The 20,654-nt window shown below is 40.6% G+C and overlaps 1 long non-coding RNA gene across 3 annotated transcripts in view; it reads right to left on the bottom strand.

The window, feature by feature from the left end:
* Positions 1 to 20,654, bottom strand: part of LOC130592638 (uncharacterized) — a 52,225-nt gene that overhangs the window by 1,321 nt on the left and 30,250 nt on the right. The window contains exons 2-3 of one of the 3 annotated variants that reach the window (XR_008970614.1): positions 11,819 to 11,997; positions 10,615 to 11,224 (exon numbers count right to left, since the gene is read on the bottom strand). This is a non-coding gene — a long non-coding RNA (uncharacterized LOC130592638). Of the gene's footprint in view, positions 1 to 9,704; positions 9,816 to 10,614; positions 11,225 to 11,818; positions 11,998 to 20,654 lie in introns of those variants that run through there. The other 2 variants (XR_008970613.1, XR_008970615.1) reach the window with 2 other exon arrangements.

Genomic DNA, 20,654 nt, shown 5'->3' with positions numbered 1-20,654 from the left:
AAGAGCTCCAGCCACACTGACCAAGACACAGAAGGCAAAGGCAGGGACAGAGAATGAAGAACCTCCTGCTGTAGAAGATCAGGTTTGAGACCATCTAAGGAACCTGAAGATGCATTCATTCATGGTAATTTACTCTCCCAGATACTGAAAGTTTTCAATAAAGTTGAATCAAAAATGGTGTCTACCAAGTAATCTACATTGCTGGCGGTAATCTACTATTGGCCAGATTTCAAAACATGTAAGTGGTTCTTTTCAGGCCTGTTTAAATTCAGGTTCAGATCAGGCATAATAACAAATAGTCTACTAAACTGATGGCATATGATTGTTTCCTTCCTCTCAGTTGTAATTTAGTCAAGCAGAACAAAAAATTTCAGCCATTTGCCTACTCTATGTTGTCTATGATTGTGAATTTTTCAGTGTCTTGAAACAGAATTGTTCCCCACAAAATACACACTTCAGAGCCAAAACCCAAACAAGTCCCACTCTAATTGTTAGATCACTCAATAAATTTGGACTTCTTTGCCATTGAATTTAAATGGCTGTTGAGATCTTAAGTCACTAACATTCCTTTTAAACCCCTCCCTATTGTATAATTATTACTTTATATATTTTCTTCTGTAGCTTATGAGGTGCCCAGTGTCCCAAGAGGACTGACCTTTTCAGTGGATGGTACAGGTGTCCAGTTTCAACAGAGAGGACCAGTGTAGCCTTGCCTCTTGGCTGCTGCTTAATGCAGTCCCGGGGAAAGGGAAGAAGTAGATTCAAACCTACCCTACGAAAGTGTTTTAAAATCCAGGTCACTCGTTTCCCAATATTTTATTTCAATGTTGACTCCTGCTGAGAAGATAACAAAGATTTAGAGCTCGAAGGCCATTACATGTGTGTGGTTTTGTGCTTTCTGATAACATTTAATTAGAAAAAGATATGTTTTTATTTCTGAGATAATTCTATTTTGCTAGTATAAATAGTATTCAGAAAGATATTTTTTTATGTCCAAAATTAGTTGTATGCCACTATGCATATCTGATACTGAATTTAGTAATGTTGAAAAAGAACAATAAAGAGGAAGTGTTTTGGTACAAACACCAGTTTTGGTATGAAAACATTTTCAGCTATGAGGTTCCATTAGTTCTGCAGTTAGCAAATACTTCAGTTGACACTGTTGTCAAACCAAGGACATAAAACTGAGAGTGTGATATGTTATCTGCTGCCAATTACGTAAGTTCATGATGCATAAGTTATTGCAAAAAATAAGGTCATGACTCCTAAACCAATTCCTTTTGAAGTTGTAGTTCTTCATAAAACCTCCCTCATATTTGTATATTTTTGTTGGTTAACTCTTAACTGAATTTATGCAAGTGCTTATGAAAATGAAATATTATATGACATTTAAAAAAAAAGCAGAACCTTGCATGGTCTACACGAATACCAATTTGTTGATATCAATTTTTTATAGAGAGGGGAATCTGTCTAAAATACGTATTTTAGTTTCTAAACAAAGAGCTTAATCAAAGTTCCCTATCAAAATGTTGTTTGAAAACAAATTATTTTGACCACCAAGCATAAATATTAAAGTTATTATGGAACATTATCTAGTGGATAGGTAAGAGGATTAGGATTCAACCTGCACAGTTCTTGTCTTACCTTTTATATGGTCTTTTATGGTAATCTTACAGTAATCACTGAATATTTGATTGCCTTCATTTATCTTTCTGTATGGCTAAATATGAATAAATGTCATATTTGTCATATCAAAATACCATGTAAATAATAGACTTAAGCCTTCATTTGAAAAATTCCAGCAGAGCTGGAAAGAGTGTCAGAGGAACGAATCACTCCACTGAGAACTAGAACACTGAGGTTCTTCTTCATGTCTGGGCCAGAGGTTTCAGAAACTTTAAGAATCAAACTATCATGATACTAAAGATGCTTAACACCTTCATCCTAATGTAAAAGACTTGTTAGAGGATCATACAGGGTCGGGTTTTTTTTCACTTCAGACAAAAAGGTATGACTTAAAAGGTATGACTTTTAAATACTGCCTCTTTTGAAAATTTGAATGAACCACGACCTTTGGAGATTATTTGACAAAGCTACCCCTAGAACAGCTAGTAGTCCTTGTTCTGTCTTATTCAGCTCAAGGGCTGAAAACCAGGTGTTTCGTAGTCTACTAAATCACTTTACCAGAAGTCTTTGTTGTTTTTTTTCCTCTTGAATTTTTGGGACCCCTTCAGCTACCTTTTGTTGCTCTGCAACTTACCAAGTTTTTGCAAATTGTTACCTATTCACTGGCCTGGAAAAACATCAATGCAATAGTCCAATGAGCAGTCTAAGTTCAAGCCCTTATTCCAATTAATTTTTAATTTTTTATAGAAAGTGAAACAGGTCCAACAGAGAGACAGAGGAAGCTGTTAATCAGAATAACTGATAGTTTGTTGGCCAGAAAGCTTGCCTGGGATGCGGGATTCTGACATTCAGACATCTTGGAGAACACAAACTTGAAATGTGGACTCCTCTGGCACCAGGCGGTGTCTTGATCATAGGATGATTATCTGAGAGGGGTGACAGTTTTCTTGCTCTTTCATGTATTCCAAGTCTCATCCTAGGCATTAGAATCTTTCCCATGTAAGAGCTTCATGAGAACTGGTAAGTACCTTAAAAAAGTTCTGGTCTTAACAGAATATAATTCATCAGTGAAAAAATGCATCACTGTAAACTCTGATGGGGGCATGACTAGTTTTCATGACCATGTAGGTCCAGAGTGGCCATTGCGAAGATTTCTCTAAGTCCTGTGTTTGAAGGAGAGGTCAACAGGCAGCGCTGAAGGGCATGAATCTCTGGAATTCTGTAGAATACCAAAGCATATGTCTGCATAAGTGTCAGACTTTTAAATCAGCTGTTGTTACAAAAGTTTAACGATGGGGAAATGGTTACATACAAACATTGGTTTGGGCATTAGGCTTATAAGTCTTGCTTATGAGTCTTGGTTTTAAACTCTTCAGCTGACATTGATATGAACATATAGGGCATAAAACCTGGACCCTGACATGTGATCTGTTGCCAGTTGCCTTCAAACTATCGTGTCTGATGAGGAAAAAAAGAGAGGAAGTGGATGGAGAAATGGGACAGGTCATCTGAACTCTGATAATTAATGTTCCTTAGAAAATAAAAGTTTTGAAACTTTCCTGGAAATGAGGTTTTATGATCTGCTACAATGGCCCACCGGGGATGCTGCAACCTACACATATTGACAATTGTGGTATTATCAGACAGTTCATTTTTATGAGTAATTTCCAGAGCAGTCCTCAGCCATGCAGTCACGCATACAGTGAAACAGTGTGCCATACAAGAAAAACTCAGCTAGAGGGCAAAGATTATACAGATTTATTAATATTTGGGAAAAAGATCTTAACAGCAGGAAGTAAGTTGAGCAACAGAAGGGGGAAGAAGGAATGGACTTGACAGCAAAGTGAGCTCTGTAAAGGATGTGATGCAGAACACAGTGAACTCAATGGAAATATTTCCATTGATTTCTTAAGTTCTTGCATAGATCTCAAACACTTCTTCTTATACCTTTCCCCCTCCTTTTTCCATATGAATGGAAAATACATTCTTTCTTGTTCACAACTAGCATAATTTAGTGTCCAAGCATAACAATAAAAATATTGATCACACTTGGGATGTTGGAGCAAAGAATCCCTACCTAAGCAGCCCCAGAAGTGGCTTGACTTTTCCAAGGGTTGAGCAACTTGCAAATTCGAACAGTACCTTCATCTTTTCATTAGACTCAGAATAGTCTTATCCTTTACCTAACTTTGCAAATTCCAGTCGGCTTTCTGCTTTAAAACACAGAGAGTAATGGAGCAATTGGATCTATAATACTGTTCTCTTAAATCTTTCTCCATAAACACTTTTCTTAGAAAGGTAATGATCGTTTAGTCTTCTGTTTATGTATAGTCTAAGTAGTTATAGCTTTTACTTTTAAACAGCTATTAAATAGTTCAGTAGTTCTTAAACCATGCCAAGGAGTACTTGGAATAAAAGAACAATGATTAGAAGTTACTGAAAATGAAGTTGAAGAGCTGAATTTGATTATATATCTTTCAGAATTAAAAAATAGTTCTGTCAAAGTCCCTATTAAAGAGGGTTAGAGAAAGTGATATACTTTATATGAAGTGAGGCTACATAGATCATGAATCATAGCTCCAAGTGATACATCTACAAGATCCGCTTGATCATCTACTTTCAAAATCCTTCCTTCTATGGGAAGAAAACTTTGCTGACTAATGTAACTAGTGTTTGACAAACTCATCCTGCCATGATAGCAACTCTTATTTCATCCTACACACTGAAGAACATAATTTATCTTAACACTAGGCATTAAGCAAGGCTAGCTGTGTGGCAGTAGAATTACTAGTGTTTTCTTTTACTACTGAATTCAGTTGAAATCTGAAGTCAAGTCAAACCTGGTTTAAGTACTCTGTTGATTATTTTCTTTAACATGGTTTGAAAGACCAAGGCCGCTTTATTGCATTGGGTAGGTAAGTTAAAGACATGCTGAGATGAGGAACTGGTGGCAACATACAGAAAGAGAAATGCACATTACATCCCATCACTTTGGAGATGCAAGAATAAACTTCCTTATAAATAAAACTAAAACATTTTCTGTAGAGAATGATAAACAGAGCTGGCTGGATGGCCATACGCAAAGAGTTGTGGTCAATGGCTCAATGTCCAGCTGGAGACCAGTAGCGAGTGGTGTCCCTCAGGGATCGGTGTTGGGACCTGTCTTGATTAATATCTTTGTCGCTGACATGGACAGTGGGATAGAGTGTGCCCTCAGCAAGTTTGCTGATGACACCAAGCTGTGTGGTTTGGTTGATATGCTGAAGGGAAGGAATGCCATCCAGAGGGACCTTGACATGCTTGTGAGGTGGGCTGATACCAACCTCATGAAATTTTACCATGACAAGTGCAAGGTCCTACACCTGGGTTGGAGCAATCCCAGGCACAGCTACAGGTTGGGCAGAGAAGAGATTCAGAGCAGCCCTGCAGAGAAGGACTTGGGGGTGTTGGTCAGTGAGAAAACGAACATGAGCCGGCTTCAGTATGTGCTTGCAGCCCAGAAAGCCAACCGTATCCTGGGCTGCAGCAAAAGGAGTGTGACCAGCAGGTCGAAGGAGGTGATCCTGCCCCTCTACTCTGCTCTCGTGAGACCTCACCTGGAGTATTGTGTGCAGTTCTGGTGTCCTCAACATAAAAAGGACATGGAACTGTTGGAACAAGTCCAGAGGAGGGCCAGGAGGATGATCAGGGGACTGGAGCACCTCCTGTATGAAGACAGGCTGAGGAAGTTGGGGCTGTTCAGCCTGGAGAAGAGAAGGCTGTGTGGAGACCTCATAGCAGCCTTCCAATATCTGAAGGGGGCCTATAGGGATGCTGGGGATGGACTCTTCATTAGGGACTGTAGTGACAGGACAAGGGGTAATGGGTTAAAACTCAAACAGGGGAAGTTTAGATTGGATATAAGGAGGAAATTCTTTCCTGTTAGGGTGGTGAGGCACTGGAATAGGTTGCCCAGGGAGGTTGTGAATGCTCTGTCCCTGGCAGTGTTCAAGACCAGGTTGGATGAGGCCTTGGGTGATACGGTTTAGTGTGAGGTGTCCCTCCCCATGACAGGGGGGTTGGAACTAGATGATCTTAAGGTCCTTTCCAATCCTAACTACTCTGTGATTCTGTGATTCTACAGAAAGTCCTACTGCTTGATGTATTGTAGCCTTCTCAGTAAGCAGGAGGTCAGACATGAGCAATTCTAGGTCCCTATGCATGAGCTCCTCACCTTGCTCACTCTGTACATGGCTGGAGTGCCTGCTTGTCATTTTCCTCTCTACCAGGAGGGCAGCTGTGTCAGAAAGTCCAAATTCCATGGTCTGAGGACTTACCCATACACTTCAGTAGCATTGCTGGCTTTCGTGGTTCACTCTATGTTGCTTCCTCTAAACTCTGCAAGTTAGCATTGATACATATTTTACATCTGCCATTGGTAGTCATAGTTACTGCATGTATTAGGATCTTGAAGCTGAGTCAAGGTGACCTTCATCAACAATAAGGATTTAATGAATAAAACCAGGACCTGGTTCTCTTTAAAAGATCAAAGGAGAACATCCGGGACTGACTGTGTCAAGGATAAGTTATTCGGCAGCTTGGCAAAGTGACTATTTGATTAACCAGCTTGGCACTGAAAGTAATTTTTAGGGTGTACTGAAGTGAACTGCCTTCATTATAATGGGTGGTATTCCTCAGGGTTTGGTATTGGGACTAGCACTGTTTCACATCTTTGTCAGTGACATGGACAGTACGGTTGAGTGCATTGTCAGCAAGTTTGCTGATGACACTAAGCTACGTGGAGGGGTAAACATGATGTAAGGAAGGGATGCCCTCCAGAGGGACCTTAGCAGCCTGGAGAGGTGGGCATGCGTGAACCTCGTAAGGTTCAACAAGGCCAAGTGCACAGTACTGCACCTGGGTCAGTGCAATCCTGAGCACAAATACAGACTGGGTGGTGAATGGACTGAGAGCAGCCCTGCAGAGAAGGGTTTGGGGGTCTTGACTGGAGAAAAGCTCAACATGACCTGGCAGTGTGCGCTCACAGCCCAGAAAGCCAACCGTGTCCTGGGCTGCATCAAAAGGAACATTACCAGCAGGTCAAGGAAGGTGATTGTCTGCCTCTGCTCTTTCTCGTGAGTCCTCACCTGGAGTACTCCATTCAGCTCTGGGGCCCCAAACACAAGAGGGACATGAACCTGCTTGAGAGAGTCCAGAGGAGGCCACAGAAATGATCGGAAGGCTGGAACACCTCTCCTATAAAAATAGGCTGTCAAAGTTTGGCTTGTTGAGCTTGAAGAAGAGAAGGCTTTAGGGAGACGTTCCAGCAGTCTTCCAGTACCTAAAAAGGGGGCTTACAAGAAAGCTAGAGAGGGACTTTTTACAAGGCCATATAGTGACAGGACAAAGGGGAACGGATTTAAGATGACAGAGGGGAGCTTTAGATAAGATACTGGGAAAAAAATTTTATTGTGAGGGTGGTGAGACACTGGAAGAGGTTGCCAGAATTGTGGATGCCCCATCCTTGGAAGTGTATAAGGCGAGTCTGGATGGGGCTTTGAGCAACCTGGTCTAGTGGAAGGTGTCCCTGCCCATGGCAGGGGGGTTGGAACTGGATGATCTTAAGGTCCTTTCCAACACAACCATTCTATGATACTATGATTCTATGATAATATTGTCATAGAATCAAAGAATGGTTTGGGTAGGAAGGGACCTTAAAGATCTAAAAAGACCTAAAGGTCTAAAGATTATTCCATGACAATATTAAAAATCACACCCACAGGTCAAAAAGACCCTTATGCAGATGAAGACCTCTTCTCTGAGCATGTGTATCTATATGAATGAATATCTAATCAAATGTTTATTAATAACCAATCAGTATGTAGTGGGACATGTACCAATCTATTATTGTTGTGCATAAAAGAGCACTGAAACTTGCTGTTCTTGTGCTTCATTTGTGGAAAAGTTCAACAAGCACCTCAGCCTGAATAAATACAATATTTCTCCTGGGTGTGTGGAACTGACTTATTGCATGCTGGGCATAAATCTGCTTTTTGGATCACAGATTTTGGCGACCCAGATAGGACAGCTATAACACTTTGCCCATATCGACATGCCAGTTCTTGGCAGGGAGACACTGCTCTTTGGACTCCATTGTGCATTGACCTTTTGACAGGGGACTCTGTGATTTCCAGCCAGAGTGGGCAAGTGACACAATGGTGCAATGCTTAAGAGATACTGTTTTGAATAAGGTTGTGCATGCACTTAAGGAGGATTGTTGATAAAATAGATAAAATTTATATATGCTTGACAGTGACATTTGGAGTATTTGAAATTGTGGATCAGAATGTTCTTTTTGGGTAAAAATGTGAAAACTCAGCCATCTAAAATGAATCCTTGTTCTTCTGGGTGTATTGTGAAACATTATGGAAAATATGGAGAAGATTCATTAACAAAGGGACAGCTAATTGAATATTGTAGTAAATGGTGACCACTATATAAGTTGGAAGATGGGGGAAAACAGCCTGAGAAAATGTTGTTAAAGTATAATAATATTTTACAACTAATGTTTCATCAAGGACAAGACAAATGGGATGAAGTACCTTATGTTTATTATTCTTTGCTTTAAGAAATTATCATGAAACCCAAGTGAAATGTAAACCTTTAGACTCTGATTCAAATGTAACGGTGATGGAAGATAGGGATACAGATTCATGTTGTTGCTCAGCATGTAGCGTTGGAATGTTGGTAGCTCCAGATAGTGGAAATAGTCATAGAAATAATGAGAGAGTGATAATTTTAGTCTTGTAACAGGGAAAAACCAAGCACAACAAAATTCTGTAGTACTGGATCCTCTTCGTCAGGCTGCAGGCCCAGGAGGAAAGCCTGTATTTGTTTAAGCGCCCTTTACTAATTCTGACTTAATGAATTGGAAAGAGTCAGATGGATCATATAGAGAAAATGTACCACTCTTTTAAGATGATAATTGAAAATCATAACCCCAATTACCAGGATATACAGATTTTATTAAATAATTTGTTGTTGATGAGAGGAAGCAAAGGAAAAAAAAATGGTAATGGAAAAAGCTAAAATGGAGAATAAGAGATTAAATGTAACAGATACAGATAATTTTATGCCAACTCAGGAACACAACTGGGAGAAGGTTAATGACAAAGTGGTATTAACAACTGATATTGTATGAAATAAAAAAAACGAAATAACTCGGCCAAAGAATCTTGCTAAACTAACTCAAATAATTCAGGGACAACCAAAAAACCCCTATGCCTTCTATGAAAGGTTATGTGAGGCAGCTAGAAAATAGACTGATCTGGACCCAGGAAATTAAGGACATAAGGCAGTATTTACCACCTTGTTTGTTGGACAGTCAGCCCCTTATATTAGGTGAAAGTTACAGAAAGTATATGGGGTCATAGGGATGACCATATCATAGTTAATTGAGATTGCATATAAAATTTATAACAAACTAGAAGAAGAAGGGGAAAAGGCAATAGAGAAAGACAGAACAACTGACAAAAACCAAAAAAAGCTGCAATCTTAGCAGCTGCATTTGCCCAGTCCCACATGTCATCTTGAGGTAGGGGATTTCCTAGGGAGTGTGGAATAAGAGGTAGGAGAATAGGATGTGGAAATATGATAAGACCCCTAGGGATCAATCAATGTGCCTTTTGCAAAAAGCAAGGACACTGGAAAAATGGATGTCCAAAAAACAGAAGTATCAGCCAGCCTCAGAAAATACCTCCTGAAACTGATTTACTTATGATGGGAACTGGATCTCAATGACAGGCAGGAGGGGAGCCAGAAAAAGTTTAGAGCCAATAGTGAATCATTTCCTTAAATACGGACTTTTGAAAGAATGTCAATCTGAATGTCATACTCCTATTCTTCAAGTGAAATGTCAGACACAGCTATATTAGATCCTGGAGTTGGAGCGGCTACAAATTATCATATGATAAGAAAAATTACTTATGCCCTAGTGAAAGATATAAATTATACTTTGCAGTCACTTACAGCTGTTGGAACCGAAATAACGCAGATAAGACAAGCTGCTCTTGAAAACAGAGCTGCAATTGATTACTTACTCCTTCAAGATACTCATGGCTGTGAAGAATTTAAAGGGATGTGTTGCTTCAATCTAACAAATAATTCACAACTGATAGAGGGAAAAATAGAACAATCGAAGGAACTAGCATCTGAAATTAAAGAACAAGAAGGATTAGACGTTTCTTGGTTACTCTTGTGGCTTCCCAATCTTAATTGGCTAAAGCAGCTTTTTCTGTTTGGATTGTTCATTACAGTCCTAATCATTATAACCTCTACGTACTACAGTGCCTGCCTCTTTGTAGACCAAATACCTAGAAAGGAGTGGTATTAGACTTATGATGTGGAAGTTGTCAAGAAGACACAAAGGTGGGAATTGATGTATTTTACATCTGCTGTTGGTAGTCATAGTTACTGTATGTATTAGGATCTTGAAGCTGGGTCAAGATGACCTTCGTTAACAATGAGGAATTAATGAGTAAAACCAGGACCTGGTTCTATTTAAAAGATCAAAGGAGAACATCCAGGACTGATTGTGTCAAGGATAAGTTATTTGACAGCGTGGCAAAGTGTCTATTTGATTAACCAGCTTTGCAATTAAAGTAATTTTTAAGGTATACTGAAGTGAACTGCCTTCATTATAATATTAAAAATCACACCCACAGGTCAAAAAGACCCTTACACAGGTGAAGACCCATCCTCTGAGCATGCATAGCTATATGAATGAATATGTAACTGTATGTTAATTAATAACCAATCAGTATGTAGTGGGATGTGTAGTAATCCATTATGTTTGCATATAAAAGAGCATTGAAACTTGCTGTTGGTGTGCTTGATTTGTGGAAAAGTCCACCAAGCACCTCAGCCTGAGTAAACGCAACATCTCTCCTGAGCATGTGGTGGGCACAAATGTGCTTTTCTGACAACATTATCAATGGAGACAGTTGTCCCTAACCTGGCCTAAACACATGCACACACAAGCTAACAACAGCCATTGACATGTCCTTCTGTAAGGTGATTCTAACCTAAGGGATGTAGCACCAGCACTTCAAACTTTGCAACAGAGCAGGAAAAAACGCAGTAGGATTGTTTTAAAACAACAGTGATGAATAAAAAAGGCTGTTCTCTGCTATTAGAGCACGGGATAACTGAACATCAATTCCAGTCTAAAGTTTGTCGAATGATGAAGCACAGATAGTACATTTAGAGTTTTCAGTGTGACTTCTGACCCAGACTTCCCTGAGGACACTGGGAATCCCTCTGGGTTTGATAAGCCACAGCAGGGACTCTTTCCTCAAGGACGGGTAAACACATAGTCAGGTTGTAAAGGAGAATTGAGTTTACCCAAGGACTTGTTTTCTCCGATTAATCCTACCCTATCAGCTTGAACACATCGGTGAAGATCCCCTGGAGGTCCTGTAGTTTTCCTTCTTTGGCTTGCTCGCAGGGTTTGTTTTAGTGAGTTCCCTGTCCACAAAGACGGTTGCTTGAAAACCTGGTTCAGTTCACTCTGTAGCACAGTAGATCTGGTTTGTTTACCAGGAAGCCTCAGTGTTATGACCTGAGGAATGCAGGGGACACAGACTTTACTTGTAGAAGGTATTTTAAAAAATTGGCATTGTTGCCACAAATAATGTCAAGATGGAAAATCCTGATTCGTATATCAGGAAACAAAGGTGAGTATGAGTTTGTTGGCCAGAGATAATGACTTTATCTGTGCTGTGGAGCAAGCTCACATGCATCCTGATCTTGGTTACCATAATGATGGTAAACATAATATAGTCCTATGCTGTGACAAAATTAATAGATTTTTCCATGGGCCTGGTCCAAAAAGCAATTGGAAACCCCAGGGAAAAAACATGCCTCCCACAAAAATACCCCAACAACAAAAAACCCCAAGTAAACATAAAAAAAGCCCCACAAACAGCTAAATGAAAAAAAAAACCCTGAAACCAAGCCTCCTTCAAACCTCCACAAAAAACCTCCCAACAAACCCCAACCAAAACTAAACAACAAAAGGTGCTTTTCTGTGCTTGCATACTGAAGGAGATGAATATCAGTTTTGCTTTCAAACACAAGTATCGGGATGAACCCAGACACATCCAGCACATGACTACACGTTTGATGTGTACATTTCTCCTTTTTCCACTCTCACCAAAAAGTTCATCAAAGCAGTGGAGATGTTTGATATTCTTGGTGAGACGAGGTCAGTGCCCCTCTCTTGGAGCTGAATCATGTGAAGTGAAAGCTGAAAGGGGACAGAGGGCATGGGAAAGAATAGGTACTATTTTTAGCACAAGGACATTCTTCAGTAGCCCTGGCATCACTGGATATCTGCAAGGAGAAGTCTCTGTTAGTGACAGGATTTACAAAATAATATACAGAGGAGATATGGAGACCTGCAAATAGCAGCCTCCCTTACAGTCATGTCATGACACTGACATCTGTTTACATTTGGATTTTATCGTACTTGTGTACCGATATTTCAGACTTACTATTTTTTCCTTTGGGTCCTTCAGGGGGTAGCACAGAATGCGACTTCTCTTGCGTCTTTTGCCCTTTACACTTGTTTTGAGTGACCATCTGACTGCCTTCATTGTGCTTCTGTTCTTTTCAGAGCACTATTGATTATATACTGCACTTCGTGGGAATCTGGCATAAAAGGACAGGTTTATAAGACATCACAGGGTCCAGGTATCTATTTTTATCAACCTGAGCAATTGTTGCTTAGACAAAGAGACCCCCTACTTCCTGGGCCATGTGTGGCTGACCTCGGTTAGTCCGAACTCGATTGACCCCAGTGCAGCTTAAGCGATGTGACAGCCGAGTCAGCCCCTTTAATTCCAGTCTTTGTGAGGCTCGTGATAATCATGCACTTGCTCTGTCAGAGGAGCCAGCAAAGAGCGATTCTGTCTGTACTTGCTCCCTGCAGCAGCCCTTTTTCTTGCCTTCTCTGTTCCACCAGATTCCTTTCATTTTGTTGGTTCTATTCAGGAACAAAGAGGACTTTGTTGAATTGCCTTTGTGGTTTATTTTCCTGAGCCTTGGAAGATAGCAGACTTTTGCCACTGTTTTATCCAACCCGTTATCACACACACAATACTCTGAATGCTTGATGGAGGCTAGTGTGTGTTAGCCTAACTCTTTGCTCTTTTTTTTTTTTCCAGGTTGAAAGCCAGGGCTGACTTCTGGTTGCCAAGTTAGGAATAATTGCTGGAATAAAAATTCAGGGAGGAGTCTGTCCATGCAGCTGCCATAAAGGCTTGAGTCAGAGGAGCTACAGTCGTCAGTAGATTTCATCTTGTTTTTCGTATTACCTGGTCTTACCAGGTCCCAGTGTCTTCACAGCCATGTGTTTGTTTACAAATGTCGAATATATTGTCATCAAACAAGCTCTGGGCACATGTTCCAAAAGGGGTAAAAATGCATTGACTGGCCACTAGAACTGTTAATGCTTATCAGCTTCTATCTGAGCCTGTAAAAGTGTTTTGACATGATAAACTGCTACAGTCTTCACAGATGTGGAAAGGCAGTTGCAGAAGAGTTAGATGAGGGACTCTGGTTTATAGACTTTGCCATGAAAGACTCCTTCAAATCTCAGAACAACTTAGTGGTGTGGAGAAGACTAAAAAGAGCAGCTAACTCTAATCCTTTGCCCTAACCACTGTCCCAGCTGCTTTTCACATGACCTGGCACTCTACCTATTCCCAGCACAAAGCTCCCATCATTTTTTTTTTTTTTTTATTTAATGCATTAAAAAATCTTTTTTAAATAATGGAAAATGTAGCCATTACTCAAGGCTGCCCTTGAGAGATAGCTTTATCTATTTAGTCTATTGCCAGAGGGGCACAGTGTGGTCCTGGAGAGTCTCTGGACAAGGTATTAACAGAAAGTTGCTTCATCAAAGCTCTTCCCATGAGAGACGAGATCTATAATCTTTGTTTTTAGTGAACAGACTAACATCTCCGAAGGCATAGTAGGCGTCAAAATACAGTGCTTCTGAGCTCTGTATGCAAAAGGTCATGCAGTGTTTAATCCTGGGGGTCACCTCATGGTCCTCGAGGGAATTTCATCAAGGATGTAGCTAGTCTGTATTTTGCAATAATCTGTAGGAAATAAGCCTGGCATTTCAGAGATAAAATTTGAGAGCAGTACCATTTCAGTCACCCAATGTGCTTTGTAGATGGGGTTTCTATGACTGTTTATTTCTAAAAAGGTCTCATGTTCAAAACGGAAACTTTCAGCCCTTACTCAGGCAAAAAATTACACAGAAACCAGTAGGAATACTGCCTAGAGCAGAGTGAAATAAAAGCTGGAGGATCTGGTACTGTGTTATTTGGCTCATGCTGCAAAATTTCAGCAAATTTGTCTCTAGCAAGCAATGTGAGCAGTTTCGACAGCTTTTATTATGTTGAATTACAATGACAAATAAGGGCATTGATTTGTAGAATGTTTGAAAGTGTGATAAACACAGTCCTAATGAGAAAGATGTTTCTTTTTATTTGACAGAAACACCACTGTTTTTCCTTGTGCATAATCTAGGTGCACCAACAAAAATAAAAGGCCTGGCTATTTGAGGCAAAATTCCTGAAATATTATTCTTTAAATCTCTAAGCTTTCACTTATTACTTTTTATTCCCAACAGTACTTGATGGTTTTATTGTCCACAGAAACTGGAACAGTAATAAAAGAAAATAAAAACATTAGTGAAAACATAGAGTAACTCAGTGTTTTCTTATGAATTCAAGTATGAATTTAAAGTCAAACATGCTTTTCGACATTAAGAATCCTTTTGTCTAGAGGATAAATGGTGCTCACAGTAAGGAGTTAGCTCTCATATCCCTGTGCAGTTATAGTCCTTGGGTGGTTTAAACAGTTTCACCTACTATGGTGTTTTTTGAACTTTGAAGCCTACGGAGAGTAACTTGTCCTGTAGAAGAAAATGAATTTACATCCACATGCACATAACAGTTGTAGCAGGCTGTTTGGAGAACAGTTTGGAAGGCAACTAGTATATAATGGGTGCTGCCATAAATAGGAACAATAGCAAGGTAATTTTGCTTACCCACCAGTAACATTTGCAAGTGAAGGCATTTTGCCACAGCTGTTAGAGATTCAATCACCCCTAACCAGATGTTTAGTCCAGGATGTTGACATTTTTCGTGTGGATTTCACTGAAAACTGTTTAGTGCTTCTGTCTGTCATATTTATAAACCTGCATCTATATCTAATCTAATAACTTTAAATACGAAGAGTTGCACTAAGCTTGTTCAGGTTTATTCTGTTATGCCAGTTCTCACACACAGACCCATATATTTCATCACCTGCTTTACTTCAGATACGACATTAAAATGGAACAGGGAGGTTGTTGCTATTCACACAAGTGTAGTCATGTGTGTCCAAGCCCTTCCAACAGGTGCGCATTCATATGCATGCCCTTCACATACACATGCATGTCCCTGCATGTATGAGTGCTCCTTTGGTGTCGTGAATCTTGCTTTTTTCTAATTTTCAGAGGAATTTTCAGGAGACACAGCTCAGCTATGTCTCTGCTGGCTAAGCCTTTTCACCTACTTCTTATTTACATTTCACTTGCCCATTATCTCTCTGTCCTTCCTGCATGCCTGCCTCCAACACTTTTGCAACCTGCTGAGATCAAGCCCCTGAGCCGCCCTGGGCTGGAGTGCTTGTCCTCATGCATCCTGACAGCATTGCCTGTTCTCAGCAAATTCATCAGTCTGGGAACTCTCTCTGTACATGGATATAGTGGGGTGCAGGACCAGATGAGAGGAAGCTTCCAAGAAAGCCACAGAAGCAGAACACATATGGAAATGAAGCAAGATATGACAAATATATATTCCTGGTTTAGGTGGTTGCATATGAAACAGCTGCCGCTGGGGCAGCCTTAGCTCATCCAAACAGGGCTGAGATGCACAACTAAAGGAATTTTTCATGTGTTGCCACATCCTCAAGGCTTGTTTTTCAGAACACAGAAATGATTTTATTATCTTGGAAGCCACCTCCTGCACATTTACAACTTTTGAATCAGCCTTTCTTTGATTCAGCAGAATTAGGGATAGGGAAATCCTATTAGGTCCTATTATCATTTGAGCTGTATTGTTCTATATGTTAATTTGCCAAACACTCTATTCATGTTTAAATAACTCAGTGCAATAACCATGTAATTATTGTCTATGCCTCTTAATACATATTCATATGTATGAAAAAAGATTTTTAATATTTCTCTTAGAGTTCACCTTCCTGACTATTTTTAACCCTCTCAGTGACTCCTTCGCTTCAAGATCATGTTAACTTAATTTTGTAGATAAGGCAGTGGAGAGAGGGAGAATCTACACTGACTGTTTATGCCCTACTTCCTTTTACCACATTGCTTTTAGATTGCTTTTAAATCAATTGATTCCCTTAAAAACAGAATCCAAGAGGAGGCTTGTCTCTTGGTACCTCTCCAGAAGCAGAATGAGGAAAGAAATGCCATGTCTGACTCCTTGCACCTCACATACACTATCCCCAGTGGCTGCTCTAAGTGATGTTTGAGAGAGTACATGCCCTCCCATGAGCTCCAGCCCTTGAAGTGGCAGGAGAGGTGGGAATCAGCTAGCATGGCAGGCAGAGATGGAGTTTATTTTTCTGTGATGGTGTTATTCCAATGCATCTACACTCATGCCCTCTCCCTGCTCAGCAGTCTGGCCTCTCGGCTCATACCCTCACAGACACAGCTCACCTTCCCCTCTCTCCTCCTGGAGATATCCCTATCCAGGCACACCCTGTCAGGCTCCTTACTCCATGGCCAGGGTTTCTGCAGAGCTGTGTGCTCTGGCATTGCACGAGGTAGCTCTATGATGTCAGGACTGCAGGCAGCACTGCTGTATTCCAGGGCAATGAAGCTTCACCCTCCCTCTGAGGGAGGGTTTCTGCCCTGGCCACCCTCATGATAGGCCTGGCATGCAGAGGTGTGTGCCTCAAAGGAGCCTTCTCATCAGGATGTTTGTCTTGTGTAGGAAAGACACCCGAGGCCAGTGAAGATGCTGGACTGATGCCAGGAGATAACTGGATGGAGACATTTTTCTCCTGGGAGAGAAAGAAAACGCTGCACTGAAAGCTAAAAGGAAGTTCCCAGGAGGACTGACAGTCCTCATTGACAATATGGTGAGACCTCCCCTTCATGATGTTACTAGTGTCCTCAGGGCTCCAGACAGTGAGGCCCTTCCCCAGGTCCTGCCTCAGCTTGGAAAGAAGGAAGATGAAGGCTGACTGTCCAGACCTCATCAGGACACAGCTGTGGAGGAGCTGTGGAGCAAGTTTGCGCTGACTTTTTTCATGTTTACTACTGCTTAGGCTTTTGTATGCCAAATACTGTATTTGTACCTGCTAAGTGCTGCGTTCTGCACTTGGGTGATAGGTGTGAAATAGCGGTAAGGACTGTAGGGGTGAGCACAAGGAAGTTGTTTAGTAGGCAGTGAAGTAAGTGGGAGCAGTAATGATCAGAAACCTTAAAGCATGGCTCGCTTTCTCTCTTCTTGCTAGTGCATTGGAACAAACAAGGTTTGAGTGTGACGTGCGAGTCAAATAAAAGCTGTGCATGGGTAGGTTCAGAGGCCTATGGCTAGGTATGTCACTGGGCTCACTTCAGTTGCTTTTTGGTGGAAGTAACCCTGGCCAGTGAGACACCCAGATGTTTGTGACAATGCAGAGGGAGACACTGAGAGAATAAGTTTCTTGTTATGTTAACAGGGAATAGATTTGGACTTCCTCAGTCCCAATGTCTCTGTTAGACTCTACTGCAACTCCAGGACGTGGATCTGATTCTCTTATTATACATTTCTTTCCTCTGGGGAGTCCCTCTTCCTCAGTATAAGAAACACAAAATACATACTGTAACAGGCTCTATTAAATTATCCAAGAGTTGTGGTGGAGACCATCCTTGGAAGTCATCCCCTTGCTCTGAGGCAAGATCACGCTTAGCTATGTGGTCCCTGGGAGAAATTCCTGTGATTCTTCCTTGACACCTCCAGTGTTGCAGCATCGACTACAGAGGCTGCAATGTTTCAGTCCCCTTGCACCTAATTTATTTTTTTCCTCCTGACCATAATGTATTTTTGCTGCAAGTCAAGTTTGTAATTTTTTGTCCAACTCTTGCTGTATATGACAATGCTTTCTTTTGGTAACAGCCTTTCCTTCATATTGGACAACACTTTGGAGGCCTCTTTCTCTTTATCAAGGCTTCCTTTTCCCAAAGCACTTAATCTTCCTGCTGTGCTCTGCTGGCCCCTCTCTCTGGCTTCCTTGCTCTGCTCTCTGGTGTGAGCTTTGTCTCCCTGTTGACCTTGTTGGCAATTTCAATCTAACATTCAGTGTGTAACACAAACCTAGGAGTGAGGTGACCTGATCCAAAGACCAGGATCCTGGCTGAGTTTTAGCATGTGGTTCTCCTAAAAGATAATAACTCTACGGGGATTTGGTGACCCCTCTATAAGTCCTGGTGAGGAGAGTGCTGGCCAAGGCCTGGGGAGTTCTGTGGCATGTTGGCCCTCCCTGCTCCATCTGCTTTCTATTGAGCTTGAAAAGGAAATTAGCTGAGCTAAATGATTTCAAAGTGACATTCTCCACACTGCACTCTAATTCTATAATTGCCAGGTCTATGCAGTTCCCACTACTAAAATATTTAAAATAATAACCTTCAAAAAGAGCCAAGGCTTCAAAATGGCTGTACACCACCTCTGCTGGAGCAGTAAAATGGTGGCAGAATAATTTCCATATGCAGTGGATGAATGTTTGATTATCTGGGGGTTGAGCATAGTTTCTTTCTTTGCCAGGAATTTCTCTAAGCCAGGAGTCAAAATTACTTTTTCCCTCTGTGAACTCTTTTTAAAACACTGTGGTGAGTGATATATCAGCTGTTTGGTCTACAGTTGACCGCTCAAGTCTGCTGGTGCAAAGGTTTGAACAGACAAAAGAAACTTCCCTTTTTTTAATATTGACTACTCTGTGTCTCCATACAGTGCGGGGGTGAAATAAATATTTACACTCAGCCCTTTGATCCTATTCATTTCCCATGTGTAGTTCTGTAAATGCCTCCATGGCAATGATAGCAGTGGCTGGTTTAGTCTGACATCCATTAACTACATTTTCAGTATGATATAACATCTAGGTCAAGAAAGACAATGCTCAGCCAGCTGACAGCGGGAAGCCACCAAAGATTTGTTACCCAGTGATGGTTTGTACATCACAGCTCGGGAACTCCCGGCTTCAGCATGCAAACCTGCAAGACTAATTGTGTTTTTTACTAAGCAGTTAGCTGGTTTGTGTTTCATTCATTCTCTAATGCTATCTCCCTTTGCTTCACACACACCTCATATTTTCCCACCCCTTAAATTTTTAGTCAGATGTTTTTCTTTCTTGAAGTCTACCTCTGAAACAGTTCTACCCTTTTGGCATAAACTACTTACCCGCATGATTGACTTTGTTGTATAGTATTGAGTCCACTTCTGGAACTCATCAAGTTATTGTAAAGACTATTGTATGTATTCTATTTAATGAATGTATATGCTGCCATACCTTTAAACAACCCTTCTGTTGGTTTTGACAGAGAGGATTCATTTTTTTCTTAAAGCAGAAAACAAGAATAAAAATAACAAGCAATCTCTCCAAGCAACGAGCAGTCAGAGTTTATGTTCTCAGTGTGCATGACTCTGAAGATGTGATGATTCCATTCAGCTGAGCATCAAAAGATCAAAAGACTTTACTGAAGTGTAACTGTCACTTGATCAGAAAGCTGTATTGGAAATGTAATGAAAATTAGTGGCTTCTTTAGACAGTTGCAGTATTTCTAGTTATGGTGTTGATATTATGGGGAAACAACCTGACTGTGTTGAGTCCAGACACTGTGGTTGGCTTTTGGGTGAGAGACTAAGACCAGGCTTTGCTTTTTTTTTTTTTTTCCTTCCAGTAAATATGGTTGTCTTGAATTTTTGCTCCATCCAACTGATTCCTGAAGTTGGGCTCGTTTTTTTTTTTTGTTGTTGTTGTTTGTTTAGTTTTCTTTCTGTCCTAATAATGTTTCATAGATCTTCCAGCTTTCTCAATAATTCCTGAAATGGTGCTATTCCTACTCAGGGCAGGCAAAATTATCTGATGGCTGAGGCTGTAGCCTGAAACTTGGTAAGTTTTGACAGAATTGTATGGAAAAACTGGCCATCTTTTGTAGGAGAGTTTGATGACTTGAAGTTTGGTTTTGTTACAATTCCATTGTGCTTGGCTTTACAGAAATCACTGTGGAGGCTAGAGAATACTGTAGGATGGAGGTGGTTCAGGAGGTTGACTGCTGGGGTAGTGGCTGGGAATGAGTCAGGAATGAGCAATGCAGGTCACTCTATGAAAAGCTTTATGCTGACACTTTGCATTCTCAGGTAGTGACTAAATATGGCTTTGAAGTGATTTGCCTCCATCTAAGCATAAATAACTGGGGGCAATCAACCCGCTTTCTTCAGCTTGGTTCTGAAGTTATCTAGAAAACTCGTGGTTCAGTGTATTCTTCATTCTTTCTAAGATTAGGATCTTAGTTTCTCGAAAAAAAAAACCGGTTTCTGCTCTTTTGCTACTGGGTTTTATTTTGTAAATCTCTCTAAAAAAAATCTCTAATTTAAAGTTGGGGCATTAATTTCCTTAAGTCTTTTTGTTTACTTTGTGGTCTAATCCTTAGAGCATTATCATATTACATGTGATCACATGGTGACCTCAATTTTTTAAAAAATAAGATGTGTTATTCCCAATGCTGGACCCTAAATAAGTGGCAATAGATGAGGTACTCCAAAGGCTCTTCTCTCTCTCTCTAACCTTCTACAAACACCAGTTATAGTAATGTTCAGAGGGTAAAGTGACTAGATTTGGGGCAAATGAACATACTGAATTTGGATGCCCATCTCTGAACTTTCTAGGGTTCAAAGTGTTTATTACGTGCTAGATTTGAAGCC

Source organism: Pezoporus wallicus, unplaced genomic scaffold (assembly GCF_028554395.1).
Source record: "Pezoporus wallicus isolate ANWC-B61680 ecotype Strahan unplaced genomic scaffold, APGP_CSIRO_Pwel_v1 contig_7068, whole genome shotgun sequence".
Classification (NCBI taxonomy): Eukaryota; Metazoa; Chordata; class Aves; order Psittaciformes; family Psittacidae; genus Pezoporus; species Pezoporus wallicus.
Note: the sequence above shows the minus strand (reverse complement) of the source record. Positions and strands in the feature narration are given on the sequence as shown.